Source organism: Oncorhynchus gorbuscha, linkage group LG03 (genome assembly GCF_021184085.1).
Source record: "Oncorhynchus gorbuscha isolate QuinsamMale2020 ecotype Even-year linkage group LG03, OgorEven_v1.0, whole genome shotgun sequence".
NCBI lineage: Eukaryota > Metazoa > Chordata > Actinopteri > Salmoniformes > Salmonidae > Oncorhynchus > Oncorhynchus gorbuscha.
In genome coordinates this window covers 61,213,042-61,238,487 of record NC_060175.1, presented here as the reverse complement: position 1 = coordinate 61,238,487, position 25,446 = coordinate 61,213,042, and the positions used below count along the sequence as shown (strand labels likewise).

The 25,446-nt window shown below is 45.9% G+C and overlaps 1 protein-coding gene across 2 annotated transcripts in view; it reads left to right on the top strand.

Annotated features, from left to right (window-relative positions):
• The first annotated feature begins 1,390 nt into the window (after positions 1–1,390).
• LOC124031661 (membrane-associated guanylate kinase, WW and PDZ domain-containing protein 1-like) overlaps positions 1,391–25,446 on the top strand; it is a 156,209-nt gene continuing 132,153 nt past the window's right edge. Inside the window, exon 1 of one of the 2 annotated variants that reach the window (XM_046343178.1) lies at positions 1,391–1,703. The gene's annotated coding sequence lies outside the window, so the exon portion shown is untranslated. Of the gene's footprint in view, positions 1,704–24,640; positions 24,915–25,446 lie in introns of those variants that run through there. The other variant, XM_046343179.1, reaches the window with a different exon arrangement.

Below are 25,446 nucleotides of genomic sequence, written 5' to 3'. Positions count from 1 at the left end.
ATCCATAAAAAGTGTTGTTTAAAGTGTGCCACAAGCCACCTGGGAGACACACCAAACATGTGGAAGAAGGTGCTCTGGTAGGATGAAACCAAAATTTGAACTTTTTGGCAACAATGCAAAACGTTATGTTTGGCGTAAATGCAACACAGCTCATCACCCTGAACACACCATCCCCACTGTCAAACATGGTCATGGCAGCATCATGGTTTGGGTCTGCTTTTCTTCAGCAGGGACAGGGAAGATGGTTAAAATTGATGGGAAGATGGATGGAGCCAAATACAGGACCATTCTGGAAGAAAACCTGATGGAGTCTGCATAAGACCTGAGACTGGGACGGAGATTTGTCTTCCAACAAGACAATGATCCAAAACATAAAGCAAAATCTACAATAGCATGGTTCAAAAATAAACATATCCAGGTGTTAGAAAGGCCAGTCAAAGTCCAGACTTGAATCCAATCGAGAATCTGTGGAAAGAACCGAAAACTGCTGTTCACAAATGCTCTCCATCCAACCTCACTGAGCTCGAGCTGTTTTGCAAGGAGGAATGGGAAAAAAATTCAGTCTCTCAATGTGCAAAACTGATAGAGACATACCCCAAGCGACTTACAGCTGTAATCGCAGCAAATGGTGGCGCTACAAAGTATTAACTTAAGGGGGCTGAATAATTTAGCACGCCCAATTTTTCAGTTTTTGATTTGTAAAAAAGTTTGAAATATCCAATAAATGTCGTTCCACTTCATGATTGTGTCCCACTTTTATATCTTTATGTTTGAAGCCTGAAATGTGGCAAAAGGTCGCAAAGTTCAAGGGGGCCGAATACTTTAGCAAAGTATGTCCATCTTTTTGTCTTTTCTCTTGGGCTCTCTCTCCTTCTTTCTCCCAGTTCCATGCCACTAAATTCAATTCAAATGCTTCTATGCCATGACAAGACAAATCAACTGCCAAAGCAGTGAAATTAAATGAACCCACACTCCTCCTTTGTCCTCTCTTTCCCTTTGTCTCCCTCCTCCTTCACCTACCCCTGCACATGTGTTTCTGTCTCTCTGCCCCTGCTTGTCTCCCTATGCCAGTCTCGAACAGGTGCCTGTTTCTCCGCCAGAGGCTTGAGTGTTGTTTTGTGTTTCTAGGAAGAGAACACTCGCCATGTGAACTCCCACCCCTTCCATAACTACCCCTCCTTCCCCTCTTTCCTCCCGAGCCCTGTTGCTACAAATGGCCATTGTTATCATGTGCCCCAAATGTCACAACTGACAGAGAAGTCTCTCTCTCTCTCTCTCTCTCGCGGGATTCACCTCCCTCTCACGTCTACAGCTGCTTCTCTGCTCTGACATGAGGGTTATCTCAGCATTATCCTAGTGTTAGAGCCACGCAGCAAACCATTTGACCAACCCTCCCTCCCCCACCTGATTTCTCTCTCTGCTCCCTCTCTCTGTCAGCGTCCCTGTGGCTTGAAGGTAGCTCCTGCTTCTCTCTCTCTGTCGCACGCTCCTGCTGTCTCCATTTCAGCTGCTGCTCTCTCTCTAGCTTGCTCTCCCTCACTCACTCTCTGCCTTCCTCCCTCTTGCTCACCCTCACTCTCTCGCTTTCTCGTTTCCACTCCACTGCCGAGCTCTGGAAATCATTGAGACACATTTTTCTGGTTGCCGCTTACACAAAGACAGGATTACGGCTTGATTCACTGGCTTCGGCTCTCCACATCCAGGCAAGTGGCTGCACTCCTTATTTCTCCTTCTCCTCTCAGTCTCCTTCATTGTTGCCATCTATCATCTGTTTGGTGAAGCCTGTGATGTCTGCAGAGAAGCAAGGAAGGAGATGCATGGCAGAATGATATTATGGTTGATTGTGTGTATATATAGGTTAAGGGATTCTGGGTTGGAGGTTGGGGGTGGGGATGAGGTGAAGGAAGGGGAGGGCAAGGCAGGCACACTGGGCCAGGCACTTCCAACCCAGAGGGACAGATGGCAAGTAGCCATGTTGCTTTTTTCCTCTTTAATTTTTTAATTCACCCCGCTGGCTTTGTGTAAGGGCCCAATAGTACACAGACCTTCTTTTCAAGGAGCCAGAGACTGCTGCACTCTGTAGCTGAAAGAGAGGGAGGGCTGGGGGAGATGTGTGTGATTGTAAAAAGGGAAGAATATAGAGATAGGGGGGTTGCTGTGGAGGCAGAGGGTCAGTGCTATCCGGAATCCTTGGGACGTTCCTACCCTAAACTCCAACCCTTACCTTAACCCCTACCCTTAACCCTTACCTTAACCATTTTTTATTTAAACTTCAATGGGGTAAGGACGTTCCAAGGATCTCTTTTAGCAGGTACCTTTTGAGTAGAGGTGGATAAGAGAGGAGAGGGGGGTCACCAGCCCCAGAATGCATGGAGGTCAGTTCCAGATGCTGCGGGGACAAAGGGCTTTTCTGGGGGAACGGCAGGGGGAAGCGTGGCACTCGCCATTGTGTATGTGTCGCTGCACTGAAGGATGCTGCCGGAGAGCCTCATGCTAATTATGGCCATTCAGCCCTGTAACGGATGGCTGGGCCCCAGCTTCTGTTAGCCTGCTTTTCACAGTCACTCTGTAAATATTTCCCTCATGTAGCCACAGACTAACGCCTGTGCTAACAAACATGGCATTTGGTGCGAGAATTATAATGTTGAAGCAATAGCTTTAAGGAAACGGGGCAAATATGTGTTTGTTCACAGTAATGGCGCGATGACAGGTGCTGAGTAGTGTGTGTGTGTAGTGTGTAGTGTGTAGTGTGTGTGTGTGTGTGTGTGTGTGTGTGTGTGTGTGTGTGTGTGTGTGTGTGTGTGTGTGTGTGTGCGTGTGCGTGTGCTCTGCCTGTATTTATGCACACAACATGTTTGTCATGTATGTGTAATGTATGTGTTTTGAAGCAGTATTCAACCCTAAATATGTGAACGAACACACACACATACACACACACACACACTAAACACAATAACAATTATGTCATTGACAGGACAAATGGACTAAACAACCTCATTGTGGTTTTAGTGTCAGTGTGATTGGTAACCCCACAAGAGTGGGTGGTAGAGTGCACTGGGGTTGGCAGCCATTGTTTTCACTATGGTACACTTTATACCAATGTGCAGCTCCTCCCAAACAACCACAGATATGTATCTCCTTACCTTTGTATTGCATGCCTCTGCTAATGTAGTGGTCATTTTTCTACAAGGTGATTTTGCACCTAGTGATTGGATGGTTTTAAGATATCCCATTAGTTTTGTTTTGAGTTACTACAGAGTCTACACCTATGACCACCTATGACCACAATGGTCTGTGTAACGTCATACATCATCATAATAGTGAACCATCATTCTGATACCAGATACTGTTTTTTAAGACAAAAATGCAGTTTGGTGCTCTATTCTATCCAGCCACACCCTACTAGAATCTGAAGACAGGAAGCTCTTTGCCACCTTCTCCTCCCTCCTGAATCCTCCGCCCCCTCCCCCCCCTCCTCCCTCTCTGCAGATGACTTCGTCAACCATTTTGAAAAGAAGGTCGACGACATCCGATCCTCGTTTGCTAAGTCAAACGACACCGCTGGTTCTGCTCACACTGCCCTACCCTGTGCTCTGACCTCTTTCTCCCCTCTCTCTCCAGATGAAATCTCGCGTCTTGTGACGGCCGGCCGCCCAACAACCTGCCCGCTTGACCCTATCCCCTCCTCTCTTCTCCAGACCATTTCCGGAGACCTTCTCCCTTACCTCACCTCGCTCATCAACTCATCCCTGACCGCTGGCTACGTCCCTTCCGTCTTCAAGAGAGCGAGAGTTGCACCCCTTCTGAAAAAACCTACACTCGATCCCTCCGATGTCAACAATTACAGACCAGTATCCCTTCTTTCTTTTCTCTCCAAAACTCTTGAACGTGCCGTGCCGTCCTTGGCCAGCTCTCCCGCTATCTCTCTCTGAATGACCTTCTTGATCCAAATCAGTCAGGTTTCAAGACTAGTCATTCAACTGAGACTGCTCTCCTCTGTATCACGGAGGCGCTCCGCACTGCTAAAGCTAACTCTCTCTCCTCTGCTCTCATCCTTCTAGATCTATCGGCTGCCTTCGATACTGTGAACCATCAGATCCTCCTCTCCACCCTCTCCGAGTTGGGCATCTCCGGCGCGGCCCACGCTTGGATTGCGTCCTACCTGACAGGTCGCTCCTACCAGGTGGCGTGGCGAGAATCTGTCTCCTCACCACGCGCTCTCACCACTGGTGTCCCCCAGGGCTCTGTTCTTGGCCCTCTCCTATTCTCGCTATACACCAAGTCACTTGGCTCTGTCATAACCTCACATGGTCTCTCTTATCATTGCTATGCAGACGACACACAATTAATCTTCTCCTTTCCCCCTTCTGATGACCAGGTGGCGAATCGCATCTCTGCATGTCTGGCAGACATATCAGTGTGGATGACGGATCACCACCTCAAGCTGAACCTCGGCAAGACGGAGCTGCTCTTCCTCCCGGGGAAGGACTGCCCGTTCCATGATCTCGCCATCACGGTTGACAACTCCATTGTGTCCTCCTCCCAGAGCGCCAAGAACCTTGGCGTGATCCTGGACAACACCCTGTCGTTCTCAACCAACATCAAGGCGGTGGCCCGTTCCTGTAGGTTCATGCTCTACAACATCCGCAGAGTACGACCCTGCCTCACACAGGAAGCGGCGCAGGTCCTAATCCAGGCACTTGTCATCTCCCGTCTGGATTACTGCAACTCGCTGTTGGCTGGGCTCCCTGCCTGTGCCATTAAACCCCTTCAACTCATCCAGAACGCCGCAGCCCGTCTGGTGTTCAACCTTCCCAAGTTCTCTCACGTCACCCCGCTCCTCCGTTCTCTCCACTGGCTTCCAGTTGAAGCTCGCATCCGCTACAAGACCATGGTGCTTGCCTACGGAGCTGTGAGGGGAACGGCACCTCAGTACCTCCAGGCTCTGATCAGGCCCTACACCCAAACAAGGGCACTGCGTTCATCCACCTCTGGCCTGCTCGCCTCCCTACCACTGAGGAAGTACAGCTCCCGCTCAGCCCAGTCAAAACTGTTCGCTGCCCTGGCCCCCCAATGGTGGAACAAACTCCCTCACGACGCCAGGACAGCGGAGTCAATCACCACCTTCCGGAGACACCTGAAACCCCACCTCTTTAAGGAATACCTAGGATAGGATAAGTAATCCCTCTCACCCCACCCCCCCTAAGTTTTAGATGCACTATTGTTAAGTGACTGTCCCACTGGATGTCATAAGGTGAATGCACCAATTTGTAAGTCGCTCTGGATAAGAGCGTCTGCTAAATGACTTAAATGTAAAATGTAAATGTCTACTGTTTGTTGATGTTATGGTGCTTCTGTCCTCAACCAAGGAGGGCCCTGGCAGTAATAATTTTTTAAAATGGTATTCCACAAATGCAAATTCCATCTAGACACTGATTCCCTAGAGCACACAAAAAAACTCTACATACCTCTGCCTAAGCACCACCGGTAATATCCACAAAGCTGTGAACGATCTGAGAGACAAGGCAAGAAGAGCCTTCTATGCCATCAAAAGGAATAAAATTGACATTAGGATCTGGCTAAAAATACTTGAATTTATAGTTGTGTGGTCTGGGGTCTGCTCACCAACCACGAATTCACAAAATGGAACAAACACCAGATTTAGACTTTGCATGCAGAATTCTGCAAAAATATCTTCTGTGTACAACGTAAAACATCAAATAATGCATGCAGAGAAGAATTAGGCCGATACCCAATAATGATCAAAATCCAGAAAAGAGCCGTTTAATTCTACAACCACTTAAAAAGAAACAATTCCCAAACCTTACATAACAAAGCCATCACCTACAGAGAAATTAACCTGGAGAAGAGCCTCCTAAGCAAGCTAGTCCTGGGGCTCTATTCACAAACACAAACAGACCCCACAGAGCCCCAGGACAGCAACACAATTAGACCCAACCAAATCACGAGAAAACAAAAAGATGATTGCTTAACATATTGGAAAGAATTTTCAAAAAAACTGAACAAACTAAAATGCTATTTGGCCCTTAACAGAGAGTACACAGTTGCAGAATAATATATAATAATAATATATGCCATTTAGCAGACGCTTTTATCCAAAGCGACTTACAGTCATGTGTGCATACATTCTACGTATGGGTGGTCCCGGGAATCGAACCCACTACCCCGGCGTTACAAGCGCCATGCTCTACCAACTGAGCTACAGAAGGACCAGAATAATTGACCACTGTGACTGACCCAAATGTAAGGAAATCTTTGACTATGTACGGACTCAGTGAGCATAGCCTTGCTATTGAGAAAGGCCACCGAAGGCAGACCTGGCTCTCAAGAGAAGACAGGCTATGTGCACACTGCCCACATCCTAACCTCCGTCCACATGTAAGACCATATTAGAGACACATATTTCCCTCAGATTACACAGACCCACAAAGAATTTGAAAACAAAAAACAAACAACTCCCATATCTGTTGGGTGAAATACCACAGTGTGCCATCACAGCAGCAAGATTGGTGACCTGTTGCCACAAGAAAAGGGCAACCAGTGAAGAACAAACACCATTCCATTGTAAATACAACCTATATTTGTTTATTTATTTTTTAACTATTTGCACATGTTTAATGTTTTTATTGTTGAGAGTGAGAGAGACCAATCTCTCCGAGTATTAATAGAGCAGGAAAGCATCATGACATTCTTCCAATGACTCTAGTGATATGGCATTAATGGTAGACGATGGACTTTAATTATGTTACTATCATGTTTTGAGGACAGGCAGAGTTCAACTATTCATGACAAAGAAAGATTCACTGCTTCTGTCAGATTTCCTAGAGTTATTTGACTCCCTTGTGTGTGATCTTGTGTTTGTGTGACTACTGTACTGTATGTGGGTGTCTGTGTAAACCAAATTTGTTCTCATACATATATTGTGTGAGTGTGCATGTGTGTTTATCTGTGTGTGCGTACGTGTGTGTTGCTCTTTGTGAGTTAGGCCAGCTAACTCCAGGCAGAGCGTGTGATAGGCTACAGGAAGTGTTCCTGTGGCCATCTATAATTTCTCACCAAACAATCAGAGGATAACAGGGCGAGAAATGATTCATCCTAAAATACAAAAAATAGCAGCATCTCCTTCCTTCCCACGGCTTTGGGATGTCTCACACTTTGTTGTTCGTCTGACTGCTATCCTATTCTGATTCACTCAACTTCACTACTACAGAGACACATATTGCTGTAGATGTCATTCTTTGTTCATCCTTACCATGAAAACAGCTTCCATGAAAGTGAAATTCCACGTAACAGAATTAAGCTTTGACTCAGATTTTACATTTTACAATGTATTCTAAACAAAAACCATTGATTTCAAAGTTTAACAAACCATGCAACTACAGTATATGCACAACGATTACTTTGAACAATTTACACAGAACATTTCACAAAAACACATTTACTGGAAGAATTGTGCAGTTGCAAGTTTTAAGTAACAAAATGATGGTTCAAATTAAGATTCAAAGATGTCTGCAGAACGAATGGGTTGTCTAATGCGGAGTCAGGGAGCAGGTGCAGTTAGTGAGATAAATAATAACGAACATGGAGCGATACTAAACAAGAGATACATCTTACATAGAATCATAATAAATACTACCTGGTGACTGATAACAAAAGAGTGCTATATAAAGTGTAAGTAATCAAGGGTGTAAGGAAGTCTAGCTGTGACTGATGATGAGACACAGGTGTGCGTAATGATGGTTGCCAGGTGTGCATGAAGATGGGTTGCCAGGACCGGTGGTTAGTAGACCTGTGACATCGAGCGCTGGAGTGGATGTGACAGTACCCCCACCACCCAACTCGTGTCTCCTTCCGCAGGACGACACCAGCCAGAAGGACTGCCCCGAGAGCCAGGAGCGGGCTGGTCCGGACGACAAAGGTGGAAATCTCGGATGATGTTGCGATCTGGAATGTTGTCCACCGGAACCCAATACTGCTGCTCTGGACTGTATCTCTCCCAGTCCACCAGGTACTGGAGCTGACCCACACAACGTTGGGAGTCAATGACTGATCTAACGGCATAGGCGGGGCTCCCCTCGATGTCCATGGGAAGCGGAGGGGTGTCGTGGGGGACGGCATCAGCCAGGGACCAGGAACCACCGGACTGAGGCAGGAAACATGAAGAGATCTGGTAGTGGGGAGTTGCAATCTGTAAGTTACCTCGTTGACCCTACGAAGGACCTTGAACGGCCCCACAAACCGTGGACTCAGCTTCTTACAGGGCAGGCATAGCGGGAGGTTCCTGGTGGAGAGCCAGACGTGATCACCAATATGGAACACGGGAGCCTCACTGCGGTGACAATCTTCCTGCACTTTCTGACAGTTGACGGCATGCTGGAGTCTCACGTGGGCATCGTTCCATACCTCTTCTAAGCACCTAAACCACTCGTCCCTCACAGGAGCTTCGGTCTGGCTCGGAGTCCACGGAGCCAGGTCTGGCTGAGCCCGGTGGAGGAGTGTCTCAATTATTTCTGGGCGTATTGTGAATAGAATGTTGCCGGAGAAAATGGCTGGCGTTTTATAGGCTCCTAACCAATTGTGCTATTTTGTGTGTTTTTTCACCTTGTTTTTTAACTTATGTTTCTGCCACTGTCTCTTATGACTGAAAGGAGCTTCTGGATATCAGAACAATGATTACACACCTCGACCTGGACAAAGATTTTTTTCTTTATGAGTCGCACGCGTAGGATTTAATCCAAATCGCAAGACGCAAACCAAAGTTCGCAGAGCATCAGCACCCCTGTAACTGAGGAGGATAACACAAGCACAGGAATGCCGGTTGATGAACTCACCCAACCACAGAGACCTCTAAAAGAGGAAAAGATCGAAGGGCACAGACCGAGTGTGAAGTGGCCCAAAGCCGTTGAAAAGAGAGAGTGGGAAACAATCAACAACGACCTGACAAAAATCTTGGAACAACAGGTAGGAACAGCAGAGAAAAAGCTTGAAAGGATGGGAGACATTATCTACCACTACGGAGAAGAGCGCTTTGGCGTAAACGAAAGGAGAAGTGGCAAGACACCTCCCGCGCCAGCCAAATCTAGGAGACAGCAGGAGATCGAAATACGTGTCAGAGAGAGAAGGCAGCTGAGGAAGCAGTGGAAGAAGGCCTCTGATGCAGAGAGAGAAGGTCTCATGCTACTCCAAGCAGACATTAAATGTCGGCTGGCAACCTTGCGAAGAGCGGAAAACTTAAGGAAACTTCGTAGGAAGAAGGAACACTCAAGAACACGGTTCTATAAAAACCCCTTTAAGTTTGTCAAAGATCTCTTCGCAAAGGAAAAGTGCGGAATCCTAAAAACTACAAAGCCTGAACTGGAAGAACATCTGGAAAAGGTCCACCAGGACATGAAAAGGCATGAGCAGATAATCATCCCACATGACATCCCACCTATTCAACCACCAGAATTCAATCTGGACACTGACCCTCCAAAATGGAGGGAAGTAGAGAACGTTGTCCGAAGAGCAAGAGCGGCCTCGGCTCCTGGGCCTAATGGAGTACCATACAAGCTCTACAAGAACGCCCCGGATGTTCTACGCTTTCTTTGGAGGCTCATGAGGATAGTGTGGTAGAAGGAAATGATACCAAAGGCATGGCTAAGGGCTGGTGGTGTGCTAATCCCGAAAGAGAAGGATGCGACAGACATCAGTCAATTCCGACCAATCTCCCTTCTCAACGTCGAAGGGAAGATCTTTTTCAGTATAATAGCACAGAGGCTGTCCACTTATCTGGAAAGGAACAAGTACATTGATACATCTGTACAGAAAGCAGGCATTCCTGGTTTCTCTGGTTGCCTGGAACATACTAGTATGATTTGGCACCAGATCCAAACAGCTAAGAAGGACAAGAGAGACCTCTATGTCATCTTCCTCGACTTGGCCAATGCCTTTGGCTCAGTTCCCCATGAACTCCTCTGGGAATCCTTCAACATTTTCCACGTACCAGAACCCATCACTACACTGGTAAAGGCCTATTTCCAAGACCTGCAATTGTGTTTCACAACACCTGACTTCACAACAACATGGCAGCGCTTGGAAGTAGGCATAATGGCAGGCTGTACAATTTCTCCTCTTGCCTTCACTATGGCCATGGAAGTCATCATCAGGGCATCGAGATGGGTGGTCGGCGGTGAGAGAACTAAGGAAGGGCTCCGTCTCCCACCTATCTGAGCATACATGAATGACATGACTACACTGACCACCACTGCAGCATGCACCAGGCGGCTACTTGCAAAACTGCAGGATAACATCAAGTGGGCACGGATGAAAATCAAGCCAAGCAAATCTCGAAGCATCTCCGTAGTCAAGGGACAGCTTAAAGATGTGAGGTTCTGCATTGGAGATGACCCGATACCAACGGTGTCTGAGCAACCCATCAAGAGCGTGGGTAGATGGTACAACGAAAGCCTCCGGGATAAAGATCAAGTGCAGCAAGTAAGGCAGGACATCGCCGACGGTCTTGAGAACATCAACAAGACCCTACTGCCTGGGAGGCTCAAGCTCTGGTGCCTACAGTTTGGACTTCTCCCCCGGGTAATGTGGCCATTCACCGTCTATGAGGTCCCAATAACAACAGTGGAGAAGATGGAGCGAACCATTACCTCATACGTGAAGAAATGGCTGGGTGTCCCACGATGCCTGAGTAACATCGGCCTCTATGGCAAAGGGGTCCTTGAACTACCTCTTACAAGTCTAACGGAGGAGTACAAGTGCTCTAAAGTAAGACTTCAGATGACATTGAAGGACTCCAAAGACCAGACCATTAGTAAGGCTGCACCTCCCCTACAAACTGGACGGAAATGGACATCATCCAAGGCTGTGCAGCAAGCAACATCAGCCCTGAGACACCAAGACATTGTGGGGAATATCCAGCATGGAAGAGGAGGCTTTGGCCTGGCAGCAAGCAAACCAACGTTCCATAAGGCAACAACATCTGAACGCAGGAAGCTGGTGGTCGAGGAGGTGCGCAGACAGGAGGAGACTGCAAGAAGTGCAAAGGCTGTCTCTCTTGCTAAACAAGGGAAATGGACGTGGTGGGAAGGCCTGGAGAGGAGAAAGATCAACTGGAGTGAGCTTTGGCAAATGGAGGCAAGCAACATCAGCTTCATCATAAGACCTGTTTATGATGTGCTTCCATCACCAAAAAATCTACATCAATGGTATGGCGAGGACTCGACCTGCCCCCTCTGCCCAGCTCCAGCGACTCTCAGGCATATAATGACAGGCTGCAAGACCAGCCTCTCACAAGGCCGCTACACCTGGAGGCACAATCAGGTCCTCAAGAGCCTGGCTGCAGCACTTGAGACCAAGAGGAGTGCAACCAATTCATTACCTCCAAAAACAAGCAATCCCATCAAAACAACAACATTCATCCGGGAGGGACAGAAAAGGCCCAAGTATCCTCCTACAAAGCCAGAAACTGGACACCTAGCCATGGCCCGGGACTAGAAGATGCTTGTCGATATTTGCCAGCAACTAATTTTTCCACCTGAGATTGCTTCTACCAACCTTAGGCCAGACATGGTAAACTGGTCCCCTTCACGAAAGGCTGTGTACATCATAGAGCTCATAGTCCCGTGGGAAAACTCTGTTGAAGAGGCCTACGAGCGTAAGAATCTGCGTTACACAGAGTTGGCAGCAGACGCAACTCAGCGTGGCTGGAATGCAAAAGTCTGGCCAGTTGAAGTGGGATGCAGAGGATTCGTGGCTTCTTCCATCATCAGGTTGCTGAAAGAACTTGGAATCCATGGACAGGCTCTGCGGCAGACCGTCAGAGCAGTTTCTCAAGCAGCTGAAAGAGGCAGCCAGTGGATCTGGATCAAACGGAAGGACCCTTGCTGGGCTATAACTTCATGACCCCTCACCCCCACCTGAGAACTCAATTCAGATCCCTCCAACTTGAGGAGGGCATATGAGGTATGCGGTCAGCTGTATGGCTGGCTCAGGGAAGAGGACGCCCCTGCCTTGCACAGTCCTGTGGGACATCTTAATTGGGCATGGGACACAAGCTAAGGCTTGATCACCCTTTAGCTGGCCACCTTTGATGAGGGTGTTTAGTGATTAAAGGCCGAAACACCAACTGATTCGAAGGCACACTACTGAGTATGTGTCCCAAAAATTGACATCTTACCCCAGTCTAAAAAATAAACCTCCCATGCCACTCTGTCAACATCACGGCAAATCTCATGCGAGTGCATTCCATCTATTGGCACAATGGACAGTTTTTAACATCTCGTCCCGTGTTTTATGATTCAGAAGTGGTCAGATGACACAGATGCTAAGCCACAGGACTGCTTTGCTAGCACAGACTGGAATATGTTCCGGGACTCATCTGATGGCATTGAGGAGTTTACTACATCAGTCACGGGCTTCATCAATAAGCGCATTGATCACATTGTCCCCACATTGATCGTACATGCATAAATACCCCAACCAGAAGCCATGCATCATCCGCACTGAGCTAAAGGGTAGAGCTGCCACTTTCAAAGAACAGTAATCTAACATGGACCTATATAAGAAATCCCACTACTCCCTCAGACTGACAATCAAATAGGAAAAGCATAAATACAGGACTAAGATTAAATCCTAGTACACCGGCTCAGATGCTCGTCGAATGTGGCAGGTCTTGCAAACTATTACAGACTACAAAGGGAAGCCCAGCCTCAAGCTGCCCAGTGACACAAGCTTACCAGATGAGCTAAATTACTTTGAGTTAAGCATGAGAGTAAACAGCAGGTCCGGACGACTGTGTGATCATGTTCGGCTTAGTCGATGTGAGCAAGACCTTTAAACGAGTCAACATTCACAAGGCTGCCGGGCCAGACGGATTACCGTGACGTGTACTCCGAGCATGCGCTGACCAACTGTCTTCACTAACATTTTCAACCTGTCCATGGCCGAGTCTGTAATACCTACATGGTTCAAGAAGACCTCCATAGTCCCTGTGCCCAAGAACACCAAGTTACCCTGTCTAATTGACTACCAACCCGAAGCACTCACGTCTGTAGCCATGAAGTGTAAGTCATGGCTCACATCAACATTCCAGAAAACCTAGACCCCACTCCAATTTGTATACCGCCCCAACAGATGATGCAATCACTATTGTGCTCAACAGTGCTGTTTCCCACCTGGACAATTTAACCTTGTATTTAACTATGCAAGTCAGTTAAGAACAAATTCTTATTTACAATGACGGCTTACTGGGGAACACTGGGTTACCTGCGTTGTTCAGGGGCAGAACGACAGATTTCTACCTTGGTAGCTCTGGGATTCGATCTAGCAACCTTTCAGTTACTGGTCCAATGCTCTAACCACTAGGCTACCTGCCGCCCCAAAAGGAACACCTATGTGAGAATGCTGTTTACTGAGTACAGCTCAGCGGTCAACACCATAGTGCCCTCAAAGCTTCTCACTAAGCTAAGGACCCTGGGACTAAACATCTCCCTCTGCAACTGGATCCTGGACTTCCTGACGGGCCACTGACAGGTGGTAAGGGTAGGCAACAACACATCTTCCACTCTGATCCTCAACACAGGTGCCCCTTATGGGTGCGTGCTTAGTCCCCTCCTGTCCTCCCTGTTCACCCATGTCTCCATGGCCAAGAACGACTCCAACACCATCATTAAGTTTGCCGATGACACAGCGGTGGGAGGAATAGGGAGGAAGGGAGGAAGTCAAAGACCTGGAGGTGTGGTGCATGGAAAACAACCTCTCCCTCAACGTGATCAAGACAAAGGAGATGATTGTGGACCATCAGAAAAGGATGGCCGAGCACGCCCTCATTCTCATCGATGATGCTGTAGTGGAGCAGGTTGAGAGTTCCAAATTCCTTGGTGTCCAACTATCATGGTCCAAACACACCAAGGCAGTCATGAAGAGGGCATGATTTGGCATGTGTCCTCAGATCCTCAAAAAGTTCTACAGCTGCACCATCGAGAGCATGGTTGCAACACTGCCTGGTATATGCAATCCAGGACCTCTATAACAGGCGTTGTCAGAAGAAGGCCCTAGAAATTGCCAAAGACTCCAGCTACAGTTCTCTCTGCTACCGCATGGCAAGCAGTAACAGAGAGCCTTGTCTAGGTCCAAAAGGCTTCTTAACAGCTTCTACCCCCAAGCCATAAGACTGCTGAACAGCTAATCAAATGCCAACCCAGACTATTTGCATTGATTCCGCCTCCTTTTTTTATGCTGCTGTTACACACTGTTTGTTATTTATTATCTATGCATAGTCCCTATACCCCTACCTCAATTACCTCAACTAACCTGTATCCCGCACATTGACTCAGTACCGGTACCCCCAGTATATAGCCTCATTATTGTTATTTTATTGTTCCCCTTTAATTTCTTACTTTAGTTTATTTAGTAAATATTTTTATTCACTCTTATTTTTCTTAAAACTGTATTGTTGGATAAGGGCATGTAAGAAAGCATTTCATGGTAAGGTTGTATTCAGCGCATGTGACAAATAACATTGGATGGAATTGGGCCCACTCCCCCTGCAGGTCCTGGCAGTGGCTCCTCAGAAACCTCTCCATCTCCTGGTTCATCCTTTCCACCTTCCCGTTAGACTGATGCCAGTACCCAGATGTGAGGCTGACCGTGACCCCCAGCTTCTCCATGAAAGTCTTCCATACACGTGATGTGAATTCTGGGCCACGGTCAGAGACGATATCCTCCAGAAGGCCATAGTGCTGGAATTCCTGCTGGAACAGTGCAGGACGATCAGTGACAAAGTCAATGGACAGATGAGACCAGGGATGCTGAGGCACGGGAAAGGGAAGGAGTTCCCCTGCTGGAGCATTGCGGGGGGATTTGGATTGGGCACATATGGAACATGAGTTTACATAACGAGTTACGTCCTGCGCCAAGGTGGGCCACCAGTACTTTCCAGAGATGGACTGAATGGTTCTGGTGATACCTGGATGTCCAGCGACAAAAGCTGTGTGCAACCAGGTCAATAGCAGATCCCTTATCCCTGTGGGAATGTAGGTGAGCTCAGGAGGACAGGTGGCAGGTGTGGGTTCCCTCTCCGAGGCCAGGCGAATGTCCACATCTACTTCCCAGGACACAGAGGCTATGACTTGAGAGGGCGTGATTATGGGTGCACTCAAGACAGGATCCTCTCCCGAATCATAGAGATGGGACAGGGCATCGGCTTTGAAGTTTTTTAAAAACCTGGGCGATGTGTCAGGATGAAATCCAATCTGGAGTAGAAAAGGGCCCACCTGGCTTGGTGCGGGTTCAGTCGCCTCGCTTTCCGTATGTACTCCAGGATTTGATGGTTGGTGAGGATGAGAAACGGGTCCTGGGCGCCCTCCAGCCAGTGTCTCCCCTCCTCTAATGCCAACTTCACCACCAGGAGCTCATGATCACCAACATCATAGTTCCTCCCTACAGGAGACAGCTTTTTTGAGGAATAAGCACACAATTTCTGTGGATTACCTAGACGATGGGACAGACAGCCACCACACCTACTTCTGAAGCGTCCACCTCCACCACAAAGGGCAGCATAAGATCTGGTGTTCAAGCTACATGATGAAGGTGAAATGACACTTCAGTAGGCGGAAGGCTTCGTCAGCTGGATAATTCAGTCTGAACTTCAGGAAACCACCCTTCAGGAGAAAAGTGAGAGGAGAGTGATCGAGCTAAAGTTCTTAATGAATTGGCTGTAGAAGTTGGAAAATCCCAAAAATCGTTGTAACTGCTTTATGGTGGTTGGGACTGACCATGACCTGACCACATCCACCTTCCTTTCATCCATCATGACTCCTTGCATGCAAATTTGGTAACCCAAAAAGGAGACTTCCTCTTGATGGAATTGGCACTTCTCTGCCTTAACGTACGGGTGGTTTGCCAGGAGGTGTCCAGGACTACTCAGACGTGAGCAACGTGCTCCTCCAAGGTAGCTTAGTGGACCAGGATGTTATCGATATACATGGCCACCTGGTGTCCAAGCATGTTCTGGAACACCTCAATGACGAATGCCTGGAACAGTGACTGAGCATTGGCTAATCCAACAGGAATCAACAAGTACTCTTAGTGACCAGACAATGTGCTGAAGTTCATCTTCAATTCATTCTTCAATTCATACCCAAACAATTTGATCTTCTACTTCTAAAAATGCAGCTTTCCAGAAACAAGTCTCTCACTGTTGCCGCTTGCTATAGACCTCCCTCTGCCCCCAGCTGTGCCCTCGATACTATATGTGAACTGATTGCCCCTCGATGCTATATGTGAACTGATTGCCCCCCATCTATCTTCTGAGCTCGTGCTACTAGGTGACCTAAACTGGGACATGCCACCCCGGCCATCCTACAAACTAAGCTTGATGCTCTCAATCGCACACAAATTATCAATGAACCTACCAGGTACAACCCCAAATTAGTAAACACAGGCACCCTCATAGATGTCATCCTAACTAATTCGCCCTCCAAATACACCTCTGCTGTTTTCAATCAAGATCTCTAATGGGTCTGCGACCAAACAACCACCACTCAACACTGTCAAACGCTCCCTGAAACACTTCTGTGAGCAGGCCTTTCTAATCGACCTGGCCGGGGTATCCTGGAATGACATTGACCTCATCCCGTCAGGACATGATGCCTGGCTATTCTTTAACCTCTTAAGCCCACCCGACACGCAGGGGACGTAAACAAAATAATTAGCATAGCCGGCGCTACACAAAACGCAGAAATAAAGTATAAAACATTCATTACCTTTGACAAGCTTCTTTGTTGGCACTCCTATATGCCCCATAAACATCACTATTGGGTCTTTTTTTCGATTAAATCGGTCCATATATACCCAAAATATCTATCTATGTAAAGTGTGTGATTCAGAAAAAACACCGTTTTAAAACGCAACGTCATTTTTTAAAATAAAAAAAGTCGGCGATAAACTTTCACAAAACACTTCGAAATACTTTTGTAATCCAACTTTGGGTATTAGTAAACGTTAATAATCTATCAAATTGATCACGAGGCGTTCTGTTATAGTCACAGCCGTGATTTAACCAGTTTTAGAAACGTCAGAGTGTTTTCTATCCACACATGCTAATCATATGCATATATTATATTCCTGGCATGAGTAGCAGGACGCTGAAATGTTGCGCGATTTTTAACAGAATGTTTGAAAAAGTAAGGGATAGGCTTAAGATTAAATAAGCATGCCCCTCTCAAAAAATGTAGAACTAGGAATAGATATAGTCCTTGGTTCACGCCAGACCTGTCTGCCCTTGACCACCACAAAAACATCCTGTGGCGTTCTGCATTAGCATCGAATTGCCCCCGTGATATGCAACTTTTCAGGGAAGTTAGGAACAAATATACACAGGCAGTTAGAAAAGCTAAGGAAAGCTTTTTCAAACAGAAATTTGCATCCTGTAGTACTAACTCAAAAAATTTCCGGGACACTGTAAAGTCCATGGAGAATAAGAGCACCTCCTCCCAGCTGCCCACTGCTCTGAGGCTAGGAAACGTTGTCACCACCGATAAATCCACTATAATTGAACATTTCAATAAGCATTTCTCTAGGGCTGGCCATGCTTTCCACATGGCTACCCCTACCCCGGTCAACTGCCTGGCACCCTCCACAGCAACCCGCCAAAGCCCCCACCATTTCTCCTTTACCCAAATCCAGATGGACGGATCTGACTTAGAATATGTGGACAACTACGAATACCTGGGTGTCTGGTTAGACTGTAAACTCTCCTTCCAGACTCACATTAAGCATCTCCAATCCAAAATTAAATCCAGAATCAGCTTCCTATATCGCAACAAAGCATCCTTCACTCATGCTGCCAAACATACCCCGTAAAACTGACCATCCTACCGATCCTCGACTTCGGTGATGTCATCTATAAAATAGCCTCCAACACTATACTCAACAAACTGGATGCAGTCTATCACAGTGCCATCCGTTTTGTCACCAAAGCCCCATACACTACCCACTATTGCGACCTGTACACTCTCGTTTATTGGCCCTCGCTTCATACTCGTCGCCAAACCCACTGGCTACAGGTTATCTACAAGTCTCTGCTAGGTAAAGCCCCGCCTTATCTCAGCTCATTGGTCACCATAGCAGCACCCACTCGCAGCACGCGCTCCAGCAGGTACATCTCACTGGTCATCCCCAAAGCCAATTCCTCCTTTGGTCGTCTTTCCTTCCAGTTCTCTGCTGCCTCTGGAAATAATTGCAAAAATCTCTGAAGCTGGAGACTCACATTTCCCTCACGAGCTTTAAGCACCAGCTCTCAGAGCAGTTTACAGATCACTGCACCTGTACTTAGCCTATCTGTAAACAGCCCATCTATCTACCTACTTCATCCCCAACCTGGTATTTATTTATTTATTTTGCTCCTTTGCACCCCAGTATCTCTACCTGCACATTCATCTTCTGCCGATCTACCATTCCAGTGTTTAATTGCTATATTGTAATTACTTCGCCACCATGGCCTATTTATTTCCTTAACTTCCCTCATTTGCACTCACTGTATATAGACTTTTAGTTTTCTTTTGTTCTACCGTATTATTGACTGTATGTTTTATTTATTCCATGTGTAACTCTGCGTTGTTGTATGTGTCAAATTGCTACGCTTTATCTTGGACAGGTCGCAGTTGCAAATTAGAACTTGTCCTCAACTAGCCTACCTGGTTAAATAAAGGTCAAATAAAAAATAAAGGTGCACAGTCTGTGATTTTCAACCTCGGCCATGAGATGGTGGGGTTATGACATTGAAGCCATGGGAGGCCATGGATGATGTTGTATACAGGTGCACTGATGATGAGGAAGGGACGGCTTTCTTGATGTATGGATTCCACGGTAAGGGTGAGTGGTGCTGTGATGTGTGTGATTGTCCCAGGATCCCAGTGGTTGACTATCCAGTGCTTGAACTGGACAAGGAGAGTAGACCGGGTATGAGGGGATGTTATGGAAGGAGGTGAGGGCCTGGTTAATAAAATTCCCTGCAGCACCGTTGTCCACTAGAGCTGTAGAAACAAAACATGAAGGACAGCCAGCCAGTGAAATCGTTACGAAGAAAGGTTTGGCGGAATGGGATGATGATGTAATACTCACAACCTAACTCAAGTGGCTCTCCCTCTGCTCCCATTGAACCCCGGTTAGAACGTAGGGGACACAGTTGAAGCTAGTGCCCCTCCTCAATAAGGACAGAGCCCCAGCTGTCTACGACGGCTTCGCTCAGACGCGGAGAGATGTGTGGCCCTCACATTTTGGAAATGAATAATATAATTCTCTTCATGGTGATTTATCTTGAATAGATAAACACAAGTATTATTCTACACACTGGCTATAATTGTAATGAGCTCCGCCCCTAAATAAGACCACATTTGGTTGGTCCAGACAACACCAAATCTAAAACAATTATAGACATCTATGTTTCAGAAGTTTGGACATCACAGTACAGCAACAGCAGAGTAAAGTAGAGTACAGTACAGTAAAGTAGATATGTTCAGTACAGTACAATACAGTACATTATACTGTACTCTACTCTAGTGTGCTGTACTGTACTGAATTCTACTCAACTCTACTCTACAGTCCCTGGTTTGATTCCAGGCTGTATGACATCCGGCCGCGATTGGGAGCCCCATAGGGTGGCGCACAATTGGCCCAGCGTTGTCCAGATTAGGGGTAGGTCGTCATTGTAAATACGAATTTGTTCTTAACTGATTTGCCAAGTTAAATAAATAAAAATGTAATATGATTGGTTCAGATTTGGTCCGGCCAGGGCGGACTAACCAAATTTCAACTACTTATGGACGGCAGGTGCTTAGTGGGTGAGAATGCTTGTTACAGTAAATTGATAGAGGGTAGGTGTCAAGGAGAGTGAGAGGGAGGGATTGTCCAGATGGTTTTCACAGTTGGTCTCTGATCAACAGAAAAATTGAAAAAAAAATGCCAGTGGAAGGGAGAACAGTAGCAGGTGACCCATCTGGGGTTTGTGATTACTATGATTTCCCATTATAGCCAATTCGATTGCAGTAATTTCCTTATTGATTTGGTAATATAATGAGTTTTAATCATTATTAATTCATAAACAAACTTGATATCATTAGAAACACTAATAAATTGGTAGGTCTACCTTTACTTGTTACTTCTGTGAACTTCTATTTTCCATGTGAGAGAAAATATCTTAAAATATATAGGGGTTGATAGGTTCAGAAACAGCAGGGGTTCAAACTTTAGAACCCAGTTCCTACATTTGAATAAAAAAAATATTTTATCAAACAAAACTATGCTACATTTTATCTCTGGGACCCTCAGGATGACAACTCAGAGCAAGATTACTGAATGTAAGTACATTATTTACCTTCAGAGATGAATGCATCAAACCAGTTGCCGTGATCTCTCCTCAAACAATACCATGTTATTTTTTCACTGTAATAGTTACTGTAAATTGGACAGTGCCATTAGATTAACAAGAATTGAGCCTTTCTGCACATATAAGACATGTCTATGTCCTGGGAAACGTTCTTGTTACTTATAATGTCATGCTAATCACATTAGCACACATTAGCTCAACCATCCTGGTGAAGCGACACCGATCCCATAGAGACCCATTTTCCATCAGTTTGAACAAAAATCTAAGCCATTGCTTATTCCACATTTTTAGGATGGAAAATGGTTGGAAAACATGTATATATGCCTTAATTTAAATAAAAAAATAGAGACTCTTAGCTTTCATTTGACACTCAATTATTATACTATTTGACATGCTCTTAATAAAATAAAATCAAAGTTTATTTATCACATGCGCCGAATTCAACAGGTGTAGACCTTACAGTGAAATGCATACTTACAGGCTCTAACCAGTAGTGCAAAAAAAGGTTTTGCGAACAATAGTTAAGTAAAGAAATAAAAACAACAGTATAAAAGACAGTGAAAAACAGTAGCGAGGCTACATACAGTAGCAAGGCTATAACAGTAATGAGGCTACATACAGACACCAGTTAGTCATGCTGATTGAGGCAGTATGTACATGTAGATATGGTTAATGTGACTATGCATATATGATGAACAGAGAGAAGGAGTAGCGTAAAGAGGGGTTGGCGGGTAGTGGGTGGCGGAACACAATGCAGATAGCCCGGTTAGCCAATGTACTGGAGCACTGGTTGGTCGGGCCAATGGAGGTAGTATGTACATGAATGTATAGTTAAAGTGACTATATATGATAAACAGAGAGTAGCAGCAGTGTAAAAGAGGGGTTGGGGGGGAACACAATGCAAATAGTCCGGGTAGGCATTTGATTACCTGTTCAGGAGTCCTATGATTTGGGGGTAAAAACTGTTGAGAATACTTTTTATCCTAGACTTGGCACTACGGTACAGCTTGCCATGCGGTAGTAGAGAGAACAGTCTTGGGGTGGCTGGGGTCTTTGACAATTTTTAGGGCCTTCCTCTGACACCGCCTGGTGTAGAGGTCCTGTATGGCAGGTAGCTTATCCCCAGTGTAGTGCCTTGCGGTCGGAGGCCGAGCTATTTCCGTACCAGGCTGTAATAGATGTTGCAGCTGTAGAACCTTTTGAGGATCTCAGGACTCATGCCAATTCTTTTCAGTTTCCTGAGGGGGGCATCCCATCAGGAAGTCCATGATCCAGTTGCAGAGGGTGCTGTTCAGTTCCATGATCCTTAGCTTAGTGATGAGCTTTGAGGGTAATATTTTTCATTTTATTTTACTAGGCAAGTCAGTTAAGAACAAATTCTTATTTTCAATGACGGCCTAGGAACAGTGGGTTAAATGCCTGTTCAGGGGCAGAACGACAGATTTTGTACCTTGTCAGCTCGGGAATTTGAACTTGCAACCTTTCGGTTACTAGTCCAATGCTCTAACCACTAGTGTTGAATGCTGAGCTGTAGTCAATGAACATTCTCACATAAGTGTTCCTTTTGTCCAGGTGGGAAAGGGCAATGTGGAGTACAATAGAGATTGCATCATCTTTGGATCTGTTTGGGCAGTATGCAAATTGGAGTGGGTCTAGGGTTTCTGGGATAATGGTGTTGATTTAAGCCATTACCAGCCTTTCAAAGCACTTCATGGCTACGGATTTGAGTGCTACGTGTCTGTAGTAATTTAGGCAGGTTGCCTTTGTGTTCTTGGAGACAGGGACTATGGTGGTCTGCTTGAAACATGTTGGTATTACAGACTCAATCAGGGACATGTTGAAAATGTCAGTGAAAACACATTGCAGTTGGTCAGCACATGCCCGGAGCACAAGTCCTGGTAATCAGTCTGGCCTCGCAGCCTTTTGTATGTTGACCTGTTTAAAGGTCTTACTCAGGTCGGCTACAGAGAGCGTGATCACACAGTCATCTGGAACAGCTGATGCTCTCATGCATGCCTGTGTTGCTTGCCTCCAAGTGAGCATAGAAGTGATTTAGCTTGTCTGGTAGGCTCGTGTCACTGCTTCATGTCTGTGCTTCCCTTTGTAGTCTGTAATAGTTTGCAAGCCCTGCCACATTGGACGAGTGTCGGAGCCAGTATAGTATGATTCAATATTAGCCCTGTATTGACACTTTGTCTGTTTGATGGTTCGTCGCAGGGCATAGCAGGATTTCCTGTAAGCTTCCGGGTTAGAGTCCCACACCTTGAATGCGGCAGCTCTACCTTTTAATTCAGTGTGAATGTTGCCTGTAATCTATGGCTTCAGGTTGGTATGTACGTACAGTCACTGTGGGGACGATGTCCTCGATACACTTATTGATAAAGCCAGTGACTGATGTGGTGTACTCCTCAATGCCATCGGAAGAATCCCGGAACATGTTCCAGTCTGTGATAGCAAAACAGTCCTGTAATTTAGCATCTGCTTCATCTGACCACTTTTTTAATGATCTTTATAGACCGAGTCACTGGTGCTTCCTGCTTTAATTTTGTAAGCAGGAATCAGGAGGATAGATATATGGTCGGATTTATCAAATGGACGGAGAGGAGAGGGAGAGCTTTGTACACATCTCTGTGTGCGGAGTACATTTTTTTCCCTCTAATTGCACATTTAACATGTTGGTAGAAATTTAGTATAAGTGATATAAGTTTCCCTGCATTAAAGTCTCTGGCCACTAGGAGTGCCGCCTCTGGGTGAGTGCTTTCCTGTTTGCTTGTTTCCTTATACAGCTGACTGAGTGCGGTCTTAGTGCCAGCATCTGTCTGTGGTGGTAAATAAACAGCCACAAAAAGTATAGCTGAAAACTTTTTAGGCAGGTAGTGTGGCCTGCAATTTATCCCAATATACTCTACTTCAGGAGAGCAAAATCTTGTGAATTTGAAGGTAAACTGTAGTCTTGTCGCCATGAGTGCAGCTCACACGGTTGGTGGGCAGTTTGTATAAACCCTGTGCAACAGGCTATATCCATGCAGGTATGGACCTGCCTTATCTAGCTTTACTCTAGGTCTGCATCTCTCAAAACTAATCCGCCCCTTGTCCTCTCTGTAGCCCTGCCTCTTGGCCCAGTCCAAGCTTCTCATTCCAGAGCCATAGCTATACCACCCTCTTCACATTAATCTATACTCTTACATCATCTAGCAGCCCTTACCCCACCCACAACCCCATCTTCATTACCAATCATACTCTTATGCAGTACCCCCCACCTTGGGTCTACACCCAACCCCATACCTCAGCCATTACAATATCCCTTACCGCCTGCCATAGCTCAGTACTTGCTGTGTTGATTTACACTCTTTTACAATACCTACATGAGGCTGATCAGAATGCCTAGTCTTTTCAGGAGGGAGCATCTGCTGGTAAGAGTGTGTTACGTCCGTCGTCGGAATGAGACCAAAGCGCAGCGTGGAAAGTGTACATTTTCTTTATTAATTAAATATGAACACCAAAAAAAAAGATCAACAAACGTAAAGTTCTGCAGAGCTATACAGCAACTGTGCAAAAACATGATCCCACAAACTCAGGTGGAAAACAGGCTGCCTAAGTATGATTCCCAATCAGAGACAACGATAGACAGCTGCCTCCGATTGGGAATCATACCCGGCCAACAAAGAAATAGAAAACTAGAATGCCCACCCAAATCACACCCTGACCTAACCAAATAGAGAAATAAACAAGCTCTCTAAGGTCAGGGCATGACAGTGTGTGTGTATGTGTGTAAAAGAGAGAGAGGGAGAAAGGGTTGAATGCTTGGGTTTTGGGGAAGAGGGAGATATTAGAGATAAAGAGAGAGCTTCAAAATTAGCAAAACCACCCAAAAATCTAAAAAGAATTTTAAAAATCCCAGTCCTCAAAGTAGACACCTGATGTGGTTTAATTATTTTGTTTTCTATTTAAAAAGTATGATTTTGAGAATGTAAACCTGAAAAAACAGGGAAATGGAAACCTGGAAAACCAGAGGGAAATGGAAACCTGGAAAAATAAAAATGAAATTTGGAAAAAACTCAATGGAATCAGGCCAAAATGTAATGGATTTTAAAGGGCCCTGGAGATGGAGACAGAAAGAGATAAATAGAGGGAGAGAGAGGATATCAGAGTTGCTGTGGGCGGGGGCATGCATGCAGGGGGCTGTGGGGCTGCAGCCATTAGCCTCAGACAGGAGCTGGAGTGTGAATAGCTCACATTGGTTTAGGCTCTAAACTGGGCTGGACCTTTAATTTGCTTTGCTCTGCTTGTAGAGCTTTGAAGGAAAGAAAGCAGCTGCCTATAGCTGCCTGTGTGTGCCTGCATGAGCTAGCGGGGGAGTAGGGTAGCACTATGTTAACAGAAGAATGACTAGATGATCCATGGATGGTTTTGGGTGGAGGAAGACCCATAGATTTCAGCCTGTTTGGATGTATGCTGCTAGGAATATTTCTGTGGAATAAAAGAGAGGGAGAGGAGCAGGAAAGCCACTGAGGTAAATCTGTGACATTTACCTTTCCTCCTGTGTGTAGTGTTGCCCTAGCTTCTGAGATTAGCTGGTGGGGGTTGGGGATGATAGATGGATAGAGCAAGAGAGAGGGGATATTATTTCTGTGCGTTAAGTTGAAATACTGATTGAATCCGTGCTTATGCAGATCTGTGTTGATATTGAACTGTGATGTGTTGTGTGTGTGTGATGGCTGAGCAGATTGCATGTGCGTTTGTGAGATAACGAAGCTACTTGTCTGAGTGTGTGTGTTTTGTCTGTGTGCTGAGACAGTGTTTGAAAAGCGGAGTGGCTGATTTAAACGCTGATCTGTTCATACACTTGCCTATTGCTGAAGGACGTTATCCCGTATGGCTGCACAGCGTCTCTCTCTCTTGCTCTCTCTCTCTATATATATATATAAATCTCTGCCGGTGCCTGTCTACTAACCCCTAGCCCAATAATGGACTAAATGAGACGAACGTTACTCGTTATAGTCCAAAGACCTTACATGTTCTGTTTAAAGTCGAATTGGTGCTGG